Here is a 15,387-nt window from a genome sequence, read left to right on the forward strand (position 1 = left end):
TTTCCGTAAGGAATGTTTTAACTAGATATAAATAACAGCCAATGAAATGAGGAAAAATTAGTCCCGATACCACACGCCCTTGACGAAGATTGACAGCTCGGAGATGATTATGAGATGACTATCTATTAGAGGCCCCAGGAAGGATAAGCACAATAAAAAACAAAAATGCTTCGCTACGTATTTTCACCTTTCGCAATGCATTCCAATTAAACAATTTTTAAAGAAAATCCGTTTTTTTTAATTAGAAAATGAGATATTTTTTTTTGTGATAAAGGATAAGAATTATATTTAAAAATCGACAATCATCAAGTCTTTAAATGAGGACAATCTGAAAGGAGCTGTATGATAGTGCTACGCATTAAATGCAACCTATAGACAGTTTTAGTAATGTAACTTGCATGACTAACAATAATCCGTTTAAGTTTATGCAAAATTACCTTTTAAAATATCTTTCTGTGTGACCAACCATGTACCCTTTGTCAGGCTATACTGAAGTCCAAGAGGCTTCCAACCATTTTGTGTAAACTTTACCTCATCTTCAATAAACATGAAATAGTTGCAAATAGACATTTATGAATTGAACTAAAAGGTCAAAAATAAAATTATATGAAAGTTATTTCACATTGACAGGTTTTTTAATATACATGATTGCAGCCTCACAAGTGTTGATATATCCTGATTTTTTGGGGGCTTTTCTTCTTCATGTCCAATCTTGCATTTATTTTTCAAGATTTTGTTTCACTTTGGCATTTAGTATACCAAAAGAAGATGAAAAAAAACAACATGGTTCTGAGGTCTATGAACTTGTAGTATCATGCTTACTGCGGTATTTAATTGAAGAAAAAAACACCCCACAAAACAGAGTATAAGGATACACACAATTTTTTTTCTTCAATTTTTAAGAAACCATCAAATTGACACATTATTGCATAAAATCAATTGTCAATAAATCATTCATGTCAATCTTATTGACAGCTAAGTTAAACATGGATGAAAGTTAATATGACGGACACAAAACTCCTATGGGCACTCATATACATGTACTTACAGAGGAGCCATTGGCTTCGAAAGGCCATTATAACTGAACAAAACATCATATGAACGATAACATCTAGAATTTTAGGTCAAATGTTTAGCCTATTGTTTCAAAAGCTGCTAAATATGTAAAAATGGTAAACAATTCTCTAAATATTGTTATAGGTCCTATCTATCTTCGGGTTATTGGTTTAATCGTCTATTTTAATTTTGTGCCAAAGGATATAGCCGCTTTGTACATGCTTTTATGTAGCCATATGCATGTGTATCGAAATATCAAGGGGCCTTTTTAAAATTCTAAATTTGATTAATTTGATTAAAAAAAGGAATAGAAAATGATGAATGTCTCCAATAAGGCAATTAATTGAACTTGAATTAAGCTGATATGTTTCGGTTATATATATTGGATTGTAAAGAGTTTGTCTTAGTTTCATATTCAAAGCAATATAGATTGTATTTGTTTCACAAACTAACCAGAAAGTCTTGATAAGTTCGGGTTTATGCAATATGCGTAAGGGTCGAAGTTATCAAGGCTAAGTCAAACCCTTTTGGGTTAACAAATTTATTTAAGTGAGATTTCGTTACGACTCGAAGCTGATATTTTATCATTACAGCATACATAAAACCTGTCGGGATTATTGATCTATATGTGGGAATTGCAGTGGCAGAACTAGCAATTTTTTAGAGAAATGTGGGGGTCCAAAATATATGTCCCTATTTAAATGCATTGATCGTTAAAAAGGGGGATTTCAACCAGACCCTTACTTAGATCCCTACTGACATAACTTCGGAGTACCAAAGATCAACCACTGTTTTAAGTGGGGTACATGTTGCTCAGTATTTAGTTTTTTATATGGTGTTTTGTATTCTGTTTTGGGCTTTTTTGTCTTTTTCTTTGTTTGCCATGGCGTGGTCAGGTTATTTTTGACTTGCCCTTTTTGACTAAATTGAGTATCTTTCGCCTCTCTTGTAATGAGAAATCAAAGTGCAAAATCAAATATAAGCCTAAAGAAGCCTGCAATGCTCACTTGGTGTCTATTCACCAAGACTTACTCTATGTTGTGGGGAACAAAATATAAAGAATTTCAATCTAATTAAAATATTGATCTTTGATTACGTTATACTACACTACATATGTAGTATAACGTAATCAGAGATCAATATTCTAATTAGATTCAAAGATTTTTTGAAAGTATAAACTCTTCGAATCCGACCTTCTCAATAAATAAAGAGAAATTCGAAGCACAAACATTTCCAGATGATAAAAAAACAGAATATGTGGTATGATTGCCAACTTCTCACCAGAGACCAAATGACGTAAATGTAAGCAGGTATATGATGCCTTCAGCAATGTATAGTATAGAGTAGGTTATAAAAGCCTCGACACGAAAAAATACAAAAGAGACATCTAACGTGTTATCAAGATTTACGACTCAGTCATTTATGTAAATAACATGCAATGAACGAAAAAAACAACAACCTCAAATTGTCATTTTAGAATCAGAATCCTCAAAACTTATTGAGTGCTTCAAAATAAACAAAAATGTATTCAAACTCGGACAAATTTCCGGTTTAAGCAGTTGGGAATAAGACGTTTAAAAAATCCATGTATGCAGATCTCTCACGAGAATCAACTATAAAACTTCTTTAAACTGACATGCATTTAAGAATTGAATGCTTCTTTTTGTAAATTTATTGGGGTGTAAAAGCGTTGACCGAAGTACATTTTGTATGAAGCGCGGAAGCGCTTCATTCTAAAAATGTACGCACGGTCAACGCTTTTACAACCCTATAAAGTTACAAAAAGAAGCATTCAATACTTATAATTACATTTTTTAGCTATGATCATGAAAACACGAATTTTATATATTTTATTATTTAATTCACCTGTGCACTTTATTGTTGGAGCACGTGTTATCATGAATGAAAAGTTGTATTGAGCATTGCAACTGCTTACGGAATAACACGTGATGTGCAGTTAGCCAATCAGAATAAAATATTATAATGAAACATACATCTAATGTAATTATTGATTAATGTTATCAGTTAAATCTTGGTTAACATTGGTAAAATATGCAGAAAATTAAGGCACCCAAGCAACAAAATATTCTTTAACGTGTGTCGCCTAATTTCAATCATAAGCAGCTTACTATATTCCATATATTTATTTCTTTTAGCAATTTTCTTTTTTTGCCCTTAAGCATGGCTTAACCCTACTGAGAAAATAAGAATATCGAAGAAAGAGCACTAAGGTTGGTGTGCGAAGACCATCTATATTACGCGAAATGCTAAAATTCCCTCATTGCAACACAGAGAACTATATATGGCAATTGAAACCTCTTTATGAATATTGTCTGTTTACGTGTTTGAGATATAGTATAATTGTATATAAGTATCTGACTATTTTTTTTTAAAGTTTGTTAATATTCTTCTAGAAACAATAAAACCCTGGATATTCCCCAGGTAAAATCAACACAGTTCGTTTAGAAAAGTTTTATATTTGCAGCTGCTACTCGGTGGAATAGCCCCCGGGTCCGTTTCAGAATTGCATAAAGTTATTAATTATAGATTTTATTTCAAAAGCTTGTTTTAGTTCTGGAATTGGTCAGAATGAAGTGCTTTTGCATTTAGACTAGTTATGCACTCATTGATAGTTTGTGACCGATGCGTTTTTCGAGATGTTCATTCATCAGAAACGTCATTTAGCCAAATATTTGAATGTATAAATACTTAAATACGATTGGGCTTATACAAGAATCTACTTAGTACATATTGGTCCAAGCATGGAAGTATTATACTTCCATGGTCCAAGAAAAATATGAAAAGCTATATGACCAAAAAGGTCATACAACCAATATCCAAATCTATCTAAAGTCAACTTTGCCTGAGGGAGTTGAAGCCTTAGTTTCTTTCAAATATTCCTAAAGGAGTAGGTTCAGTAAGACCCCTTTTTGGCCCCAAAATATAACAGTTTTACAAAATTGTGAAAATGTAATCGTTAAGCTATTTATTGTAAAGTAGAATGCTTCTGCTACATAAATATGAGCTGTTTTTGACAATACAATGCACATATATCGGGTACTAGCATAATGAAGTCATGCTAAATTACTGAAATCTCCTTAATTTTAGCATTTTAGTTAAATTTTAGACGGTTTCCGTCTTAAATGAAAGTGGCCGCATTCGTGTTCATTCATAATATTGAAACGTAAGTTGTATTTGATGATAATACATAATATATATAAAGATTGAGGATGAACACGGATGCGGCCACTTTCATATTTGACAAAAACCATCTGAAAAGTGGCGATTTTTGGCATATTTGATAGATTTTTCATATTTAAGCTTGCATCGGAGCGTTTTTAATGACCTAATCAGTTAAAATCTTTCACATAAACTAATTGAATCAATTGAAATAGACACTGAAGTGTTTAACAAGTGTCTAAAATCTTTCGTTAGATAAACTTGAAAATTGAGGCCAAAATCGGCCCTTACCGGACCTACTCCTTTATAAATAATTTAAGAGAGGTATGTTATAAATCTTATGTTTTACCTATCAAAACACTGACTATTGAGCTGATGAAACCCCAGAGTTCATTAGTCCACTAGAAGCGGCATCGACCAGTGCTATACAAAATGAACATTTAATTTCATTCATCATAAACGCATTTATGAATTTTATCTAGTCAGGATCCCTAAAAGCCAAATAGTTGAACGCAAAGGATGTTTAAGTACCGAAACATGCAAAAAAGCTTAAATTTATGGCCACACAAGATCTAAACCGATAATAGCCAAATCCATCTACAGTTAAAGGGGCACTTTCTGTCAAATTCACGTTCACCGATTTGACTTAAATTCTCATATTCTATTTATAACATATTAAAACGTATATCCGATGTATCGAAAATCTAAAATAAACAATTCACAATGCATAGGGTCGATAATATGTGTCAATATTTCGTGTGTATTTTAGTCTGGACACCACCGTCGTGTTGACTTCCGAAGGCTGCCTGGACAATCATATAACCGCCAACATAAACATATATACATAGATATATAGCTGACACAATTGGATTTTTCTAGGTCTGTTTAATTTCATGTTATAGATTAACAAGAGTGCACACCACGGCTGAAATGTCTCGCCTTCTGTACTAACCATTGATATTATGTTGATAGTCCAAGAAAATGAGGTCATGTGTATATAAACCAAACGAGAAATACATGTACACCTTACAATCATTCAATTCATTAAATATCGTTGAACGATCGATTATAGTATCTAAGAAACACACTTAACCAAGAAAACTAAACATTGAGGAACAATGAAAATGAGTTTAAGGTCAGATGAACCATGCCAGGCAGACATGTACAGCTTACAATCCTTCCATACAATAAATATAGATGACCTATTGCTTATAGTTTAAGAAAAACAGACCAAGACACCAAAAACTTAACACAGAGCAATGAACCTTGAAATGAGGTCAAGGTCAAATAAAACATGTGAGACTGACATATACATCATAAAATATGTCCATGATTGACATATTGCATATAGTATAAAAAAAAATAAAAAAATCACTTAGTCCACTGAACCACAAAAATGAGGTCAAGGTCAGATTCCAACTGCTAGTTGGAATCGACACCTCACAATCATTATATTCACTAAGTATAGTACACATATTGCATATAGTTAAAGAAAAAGAGACCTGAAGCCAAAAACTTAACTCTGACCACTGAACCATGAAAATGAGGTCAAGGTCAGATGACACCTGTCAGTTGGACATGTACACCTGACAATCCTTTCACACATCAAATATACTAGACCTATTGCTCATAGTATCTGAGATATGGACTTGACCACCAAAACTTAACCTTGTTCACTGATCCATGAAATGAGGTCGAGGTCAAGTGAAAACTGTCTGACGGGTATGAGGATCTTGCAAGGTACGCTCATACCAAATATGGTTATCCTCGTCTTCTTCCAATAAGCGACCACCTTTCACCTGGTTGACTCTTCTGCCATATTTGTGGAGTGCGTGCTAGATACAATTCAAAATTTAACAAAAACAAAATAGCTAGGTGAAATTTATATACAGATGCAAATAAAAAAAATGTCAATTTAATTTACTGACGGAGCTGAGCCTTGAAAGATTCAGGACTTGGGGCATAAACCTTACAGTTGGGCACGGTGTTCCATTCTCTTATTGTTCTAAGATAGAACGACTCCTTCCGAACTGTTGTTTTATATAATGCTATTCTGAATGATTTTTCGTTGTTATTCCTGGAAGGACGTTCATTTGGTATCAGCTTATTTGATGTATCGATCTTTACCATTTCATTCTATCCTATTGCTCATAATAAGAGAGAAATTACCATTAAAAAATCTTAGTCAACTTATCAGTAGTCACTGAACCATGAAAATGAAATCAAGGACAATGGACAAACAGAAACTTCGTAACATAAGGCATCTAGATATAAAACTTTTAAGAACTTAGTTAACGCCGCCGCCGGATCACTATCCCTATGTAGAGCTTTCTGCGACAAACGTCGTAGGCTCGACATAAACAAAACTTGAATTTGTGAATCGAATCAGTGAATGAAATGGCTTAGTCTTTGTTTTAATTCAAATGTTGACATTCTAATTGAAATAGTGAAATAATAATTCGCTTTGAGAAGCCAGTTCAAAAATTACCTCCAAATTTAAAGAAACCACGCAAATGGTCCAGAGAGAGCTTCGCAGAGCATACTGGCATTATATTGAGAACATTGTAACACCTAAACAGGAAAATAATCAATACAGTAGTATGAAACAGTTCGGGACGTACATAAAACACAAACGAGAGCAGTGGAGTGGCATCACTACGTAGTGAGGGACTACTACACTCACACCCAGTAGAACAAGCAAACATCGTTAATAAACAGTTTCAATCGGCTTTCTCCACCAAAGAGACATACAACCAGCATGAGTTCTCATCTCGATGTCAGATGTCAGGAAAATACCCGTCCGCTGAAGAACTTACCATAACAGAGAATGGTAAAATTACTTATAAAAATCAATCCAAACAAAGCAGCAGGACCTGACAACATAACACCAATATTACTGAAAGAACTGGCGAAGGAAATAGCCCCCGTACTCACACTGTCTGCTTGGATTTTGTTTTTTGATTTAACTCATTATGATGGTTCATTGGTAAATGTTAAGTTTTTGTCCTTTGCTCTTTTTGTAAAGTACTTAACGCAATAGGTCAACTTAATTTGGTGTATGGAATAATCGTAATGTGTAGATGTCTGTCTAGTAGATATCATCTGACCTTGACCACATTTTCATGGTTCGTTGGTCAGTGTTTAGTTGTTGTGTTTTTGTCTGTTTTACAAATTCTAATAGCTATATTTGATGTATGAAATAATTCTAAGGTATACATGCCTGTTAGGTATCATCTGATCTGACCTCATTTTCCGTGGTTCGTTGGTAATGTTAGGTTTGTTTCTCAAGTAAATTAAACAATTAAAACGTCAACTATATTTGATATATGGAATGCATGATTGTAAGATGTGCATGTCTGTACAGCACTGCAAGTATTATCTGACCTTGAGTTAGGCCATTTCAATTGATATTTTATAGCGTCTTTCTTTGTTGTTATGTTCCAATATTACTTCAGGTTTGGGTGAAGCCTGTTATAACGTTAAAAACCTCTGCATTTGTTGGCACCTGTCCTTAGTCAGGAACCTGTGGTTGTCGTTCGTTGATGTGGTTCATAAATGTGGTTCATAAATGTTTCTCGATTCTCAGTTTTATATAAATTAGGCCGTTGGTTTTTATGTTTGAATTGCTTTACACTAGTCATTTTTTGGGCCAACTTTAGCTTGCTGTTCGATGTGAGCCTCTGAAGACCGTACTTTGACCTATAATTGTTTACTTTTTACACATTGTGACTTCGATAGAAAGGTGTCTCATTGGCACTAATACTTCATCTTCTTATTTCTATTGACCTTTGATAGAAAGTTGTCTCATTGGCACTCATACTACATCTTCTTAGTTCTATTGACCTTTGATAGAAAGTTGTCTCATTGGCACTCATACTTCCTCTTCTTATTTCTATTGACCTTTGATAGAAAGTTGTCTCATTGGCACTCATACTTCATCTTCTTATTTCTATTGATAGTAAGTTGTCTCATTGGCACTCATACTTCATCTTCTTAGTTCTATTGACCTTTGATAGAAAGTTGTCTCATTGGCACTCATACTTCATCTTCTTAGTTCTATTGCCTTTGATAGAAAGTTGTCTCATTGGCACTCATACTACATCTTCTTATTTCTATTGCCTTTGATAGAAAGTTGTCTCATTGGCACTCATACTTCATCTTCTTAGTTCTATTGACCTTTGATAGAAAGTTGTCTCATTGGCACTCATACTTCATCTTCTTAGTTCTATTGACCTTTGATAGAAAGTTGTCTCATTGGCACTCATACTACATCTTCTTAGTTCTATTGACCTTTGATAGAAAGTTGTCTCATTGGCACTCATACTTCATCTTCTTAGTTCTATTGACCTTTGATAGAAAGTTGTCTCATTGGCACTCATACTTCATCTTCTTATTTCTATTGCCTTTGATAGAAAGTTGTCTCATTGGCACTCATACTTCATCTTCTTATTTCTATTGCGTTTGATAGAAAGTTGTCTCATTGGCACTCATACTTCATCTTCTTATTTCTATTGCCTTTGATAGAAAGTTGTCTCATTGGCACTCATACTTCATCTTCTTAGTTCTATTGCCTTTGATAGAAAGTTGTCTCATTGGCACTCATACTTCATCTTCTTATTTCTATTGACGTTTGATAGAAAGTTGTCTCATTGGCACTCATACTTCATCTTCTTAGTTCTATTGCCTTTGATAGAAAGTTGTCTCATTGGCACTCATACTTCATCTTCTTAGTTCTATTGACCTTTGATAGAAAGTTGTCTCATTGGCACTCATACTTCATCTTCTTAGTTCTATTGACCTTTGATAGAAAGTTGTCTCATTGGCACTCATACTTCATCTTCTTATTTCTATTGCCTTTGATAGAAAGTTGTCTCATTGGCACTCATACTTCATCTTCTTAGTTCTATTGACCTTTGATAGAAAGTTGTCTCATTGGCACTCATACTTCATCTTCTTATTTCTATTGACCTTTGATAGAAAGTTGTCTCATTGGCACTCATACTACATCTTCTTAGTTCTATTGACCTTTGATAGAAAGTTGTCTCATTGGCACTCATACTTCATCTTCTTATTTCTATTGACCTTTGATAGAAAGTTGTCTCATTGGCACTCATACTTCATCTTCTTAGTTCTATTGACCTTTGATAGAAAGTTGTCTCATTGGCACTCATACTTCATCTTCTTATTTCTATTGCTTTTGATAGAAAGTTGTCTCATTGGCACTCATACTTCATCTTCTTATTTCTATTGCCTTTGATAGAAAGTTGTCTCATTGGCACTCATACTTCATCTTCTTATTTCTATTGCCTTTGATAGAAAGTTGTCTCATTGGCACTCATACTTCATCTTCTTATTTCTATTGCCTTTGATAGAAAGTTGTCTCATTGGCACTCATACTTCATCTTCTTATTTCTATTAACCTTTGATAGAAAGTTGTCTCATTGGCACTCATACTTCATCTTCTTATTTCTATTGACCTTTGATAGAAAGTTGTCTCATTGGCACTCATACTACATCTTCTTAGTTCTATTGACCTTTGATAGAAAGTTGTCTCATTGGCACTCATACTTCATCTTCTTATTTCTATTGACCTTTGATAGTAAGTTGTCTCATTGGCACTCATACTTCATCTTCTTAGTTCTATTGACCTTTGATAGAAAGTTGTCTCATTGGCACTCATACTTCATCTTCTTAGTTCTATTAACCTTTGATAGAAAGTTGTCTCATTGGCACTCATACTTCATCTTCTTAGTTCTATTGACCTTTGATAGAAAGTTGTCTCATTGGCACTCATACTTCATCTTCTTAGTTCTATTGACCTTTGATAGAAAGTTGTCTCATTGGCACTCATACTTCATCTTCTTATTTCTATTGACCTTTGATAGAAAGTTGTCTCATTGGCACTCATACTTCATCTTCTTAGTTCTATTGACCTTTGATAGAAAGTTGTCTCATTGGCACTCATACTTCATCTTCTTATTTCTATTGATAGTAAGTTGTCTCATTGGCACTCATACTTCATCTTCTTAGTTCTATTGACCTTTGATAGAAAGTTGTCTCATTGGCACTCATACTTCATCTTCTTATTTCTATTGATAGTAAGTTGTCTCATTGGCACTCATACTTCATCTTCTTAGTTCTATTGACCTTTGATAGTAAGTTGTCTCATTGGCACTCATACTTCATCTTCTTATTTCTATTGATAGAAAGTTGTCTCATTGGCACTCATACTTCATCTTCTTAGTTCTATTGACCTTTGATAGAAAGTTGTCTCATTGGCACTCATACTTCATCTTCTTATTTCTATTGATAGAAAGTTGTCTCATTGGCACTCATACTTCATCTTCTTATTTCTATTGCCTTTGATAGAAAGTTGTCTCATTGGCACTCATACTTCATCTTCTTAGTTCTATTGACCTTTGATAGAAAGTTGTCTCATTGGCACTCATACTTCATCTTCTTATTTCTATTGATAGTAAGTTGTCTCATTGGCACTCATACTTCATCTTCTAATTTCTATTGACCTTTGATAGAAAGTTGTCTCATTGGTACTCATACTTCATCTTCTTATTTCTATTGACCTTTGATAGAAAGTTGTCTCATTGGCACTCATACTTCATCTTCTTAGTTCTATTGACGTTTGATAGAAAGTTGTCTCATTGGCACTCATACTTCATCTTCTAATTTCTATTGACGTTTGATAGAAAGTTGTCTCATTGGCACTCATACTTCATCTGTGATATAGATACAATGGATAAGCGTTGATTCTTGAAAAAGAAACCATGAGCCCGCAGGGCGAATGGTTTGTTTTTCATGAATCAACGCTTATCCATTATATCTATCACTTAAACTATTGTGATAATGTCTTTTGAAAATTAAAGTCTATTCTTAATTAGAAGGTATTGTAAGTGAGTTTAATTAACCATGATATTGTGTCAATCGATCCATTACAATAAATAAGTTATCACAATTAAATATTTAAAAAAAATACAAATATATTATAACACAACACGTCTGCCCTTAAAGATCTTCATATCATCAGGCATCCGAATGTTATCTGTTTTTACAAAATAAGACATATTCGAACTTATTTCTATTTGAATTGATCTAAATGGAAATGGAGAATGTGTTAAAGGGACAACAATCCGACAAAAACATTATATATAGTGCATATAATAAGTATGTTTCCGGAATTTCTAGCAATAAGCCTAGCTAATTCAAGACATATCACGATTTTCTAGCATAGGAACTTTGCGAATTAAAATTTGTAAAATTATGTAGTAAAACAGATGAAATCATATAATATTAATTTATAAAACAAAAATGGACCATTATTATGCAATCCATTTTTGTTTTCTTTGAAACATATGGAATAGCCAACCATTATCCGATAATAAACGACCAAAATCGCTTTTTTACACAAAATATCCACAATAACATTCAAAACAAGAACAAAAACTGGAAATCTAGACTAATTTGGAACAACAAAAAGAATTCAGGGATTCGAACCTAAACAGACAAGTTCTTAGCCTTAACTCATTTATCTTAACTGCGAAACCTCGTGGCTATCAACTCATACTATACGATTACCTATTATGTATATATTAAGGTACAAGCCATGTGTGTCCGTTGTACCGATGTATATCATATATTCATTTATATATATAAAATAGACTTTTAAATCGTAACCGATTGGTAGCCCAGAGGTTTCGTCGATATGTTAATGTCGCTAACAAGTTACAAAACTTATGGACGGGTTCGATTCCCAGTGAAGGCATATAGAAATTACAAAAATTAAAGGTAAGTTTTTAAAAATAATTGCATTAGTGAACAGAAATCAGAAAATTAGTCAATTCAAACTTAATGATATTAGGAACACAAAGGAAACAATAGAATATAATCTGGTGAGTCCATTTCAGCGACGGATTTAGGAAGCGTTGATTCTAGAAAAAGAATCCACGGTAAATGAATAGGCTGACGTCACCACAATGGTTTAATCTTATTTCTATTGACCTTTGATAGAAAGGTGTCTCATTGGCACTAATACTTCATCTTCTTATTTCTATTGACCTTTGATAGTAAGTTGTCTCATTGGCACTCATACTTCATCTTCTTATTTCTATTGACCTTTGATAGAAAGTTGTCTCATTGGCACTCATACTTCATCTTCTTATTTCTATTGATAGAAAGTTGTCTCATTGGCACTCATACTTCATCTTCTTATTTCTATTGATAGAAAGTTGTCTCATTGGCACTCATACTTCATCTTCTTATTTCTATTGCCTTGATAGAAAGTTGTCTCATTGGCACTCATACTACATCTTCTTATTTCTATTGACCTTTGATAGAAAGTTGTCTCATTGGCACTCATACTTCATCTTCTTATTTCTATTGATAGTAAGATGTCTCATTGGCACTCATACTTCATCTTCTTATTTCTATTGATAGAAAGTTGTCTCATTGGCACTCATACTTCATCTTCTTATTTCTATTGACCTTTGATAGAAAGTTGTCTCATTGGCACTCATACTTCATCTTCTTATTTCTATTGACCTTTGATAGAAAGTTGTCTCATTGGCACTCATACTTCATCTTCTTAGTTCTATTGACCTTTGATAGAAAGTTGTCTCATTGGCACTCATACTTCATCTTCTTATTTCTATTGCTTTTGATAGAAAGTTGTCTCATTGGCACTCATACTTCATCTTCTTATTTCTATTGCCTTTGATAGAAAGTTGTCTCATTGGCACTCATACTTCATCTTCTTATTTCTATTGCCTTTGATAGAAAGTTGTCTCATTGGCACTCATACTTCATCTTCTTATTTCTATTGCCTTTGATAGAAAGTTGTCTCATTGGCACTCATACTTCATCTTCTTATTTCTATTAACCTTTGATAGAAAGTTGTCTCATTGGCACTCATACTTCATCTTCTTATTTCTATTGACCTTTGATAGAAAGTTGTCTCATTGGCACTCATACTTCATCTTCTTATTTCTATTGACCTTTGATAGAAAGTTGTCTCATTGGCACTCATACTTCATCTTCTTAGTTCTATTGACCTTTGATAGAAAGTTGTCTCATTGGCACTCATACTTCATCTTCTTATTTCTATTGATAGTAAGTTGTCTCATTGGCACTCATACTTCATCTTCTTAGTTCTATTGACCTTTGATAGAAAGTTGTCTCATTGGCACTCATACTTCATCTTCTTAGTTCTATTAACCTTTGATAGAAAGTTGTCTCATTGGCACTCATACTTCATCTTCTTAGTTCTATTGACCTTTGATAGAAAGTTGTCTCATTGGCACTCATACTTCATCTTCTTAGTTCTATTGACCTTTGATAGAAAGTTGTCTCATTGGCACTCATACTTCATCTTCTTATTTCTATTGACCTTTGATAGAAAGTTGTCTCATTGGCACTCATACTTCATCTTCTTAGTTCTATTGACCTTTGATAGAAAGTTGTCTCATTGGCACTCATACTTCATCTTCTTATTTCTATTGATAGTAAGTTGTCTCATTGGCACTCATACTTCATCTTCTTAGTTCTATTGACCTTTGATAGAAAGTTGTCTCATTGGCACTCATACTTCATCTTCTTAGTTCTATTGACCTTTGATAGTAAGTTGTCTCATTGGCACTCATACTTCATCTTCTTATTTCTATTGATAGAAAGTTGTCTCATTGGCACTCATACTTCATCTTCTTAGTTCTATTGACCTTTGATAGAAAGTTGTCTCATTGGCACTCATACTTCATCTTCTTATTTCTATTGATAGAAAGTTGTCTCATTGGCACTCATACTTCATCTTCTTATTTCTATTGCCTTTGATAGAAAGTTGTCTCATTGGCACTCATACTTCATCTTCTTAGTTCTATTGACCTTTGATAGAAAGTTGTCTCATTGGCACTCATACTTCATCTTCTTATTTCTATTGATAGTAAGTTGTCTCATTGGCACTCATACTTCATCTTCTAATTTCTATTGACCTTTGATAGAAAGTTGTCTCATTGGTACTCATACTTCATCTTCTTATTTCTATTGACCTTTGATAGAAAGTTGTCTCATTGGCACTCATACTTCATCTTCTTAGTTCTATTGACGTTTGATAGAAAGTTGTCTCATTGGCACTCATACTTCATCTTCTAATTTCTATTGACGTTTGATAGAAAGTTGTCTCATTGGCACTCATACTTCATCTGTGATATAGATACAATGGATAAGCGTTGATTCTTGAAAAAGAAACCATGAGCCCGCAGGGCGAATGGTTTGTTTTTCATGAATCAACGCTTATCCATTGTATCTATCACTTAAACTATTGTGATAATGTCTTTTGAAAATTAAAGTCTATTCTTAATTAGAAGGTATTGTAAGTGAGTTTAATTAACCATGATATTGTGTCAATCGATCCATTACAATAAATAAGTTATCACAATTAAATATTTAAAAAAAATACAAATATATTATAACACAACACGTCTGCCCTTAAAGATCTTCATATCATCAGGCATCCGAATGTTATCTGTTTTTACAAAATAAGACATATTCGAACTTATTTCTATTTGAATTGATCTAAATGGAAATGGAGAATGTGTTAAAGGGACAACAATCCGACAAAAACATTATATATAGTGCATATAATAAGTATGTTTCCGGAATTTCTAGCAATAAGCCTAGCTAATTCAAGACATATCACGATTTTCTAGCATAGGAACTTTGCGAATTAAAATTTGTAAAATTATGTAGTAAAACAGATGAAATCATATAATATTAATTTATAAAACAAAAATGGACCATTATTATGCAATCCATTTTTGTTTTCTTTGAAACATATGGAATAGCCAACCATTATCCGATAATAAACGACCAAAATCGCTTTTTTACACAAAATATCCACAATAACATTCAAAACAAGAACAAAAACTGGAAATCTAGACTAATTTGGAACAACAAAAAGAATTCAGGGATTCGAACCTAAACAGACAAGTCCTTAGCCTTAACTCATTTATCTTAACTGCGAAACCTCGTGGCTATCAACTCATACTATACGCTTACCTATTATGTATATATTAAGGTACAAGCCATGTGTGTCCGTTGTACCGATGTATATCATATATTCATTTATATATATAAAATAGACTTTTA

The sequence above is a fragment of the Mytilus edulis genome, chromosome 2 (assembly GCF_963676685.1).
Source record: "Mytilus edulis chromosome 2, xbMytEdul2.2, whole genome shotgun sequence".
Classification (NCBI taxonomy): Eukaryota; Metazoa; Mollusca; class Bivalvia; order Mytilida; family Mytilidae; genus Mytilus; species Mytilus edulis.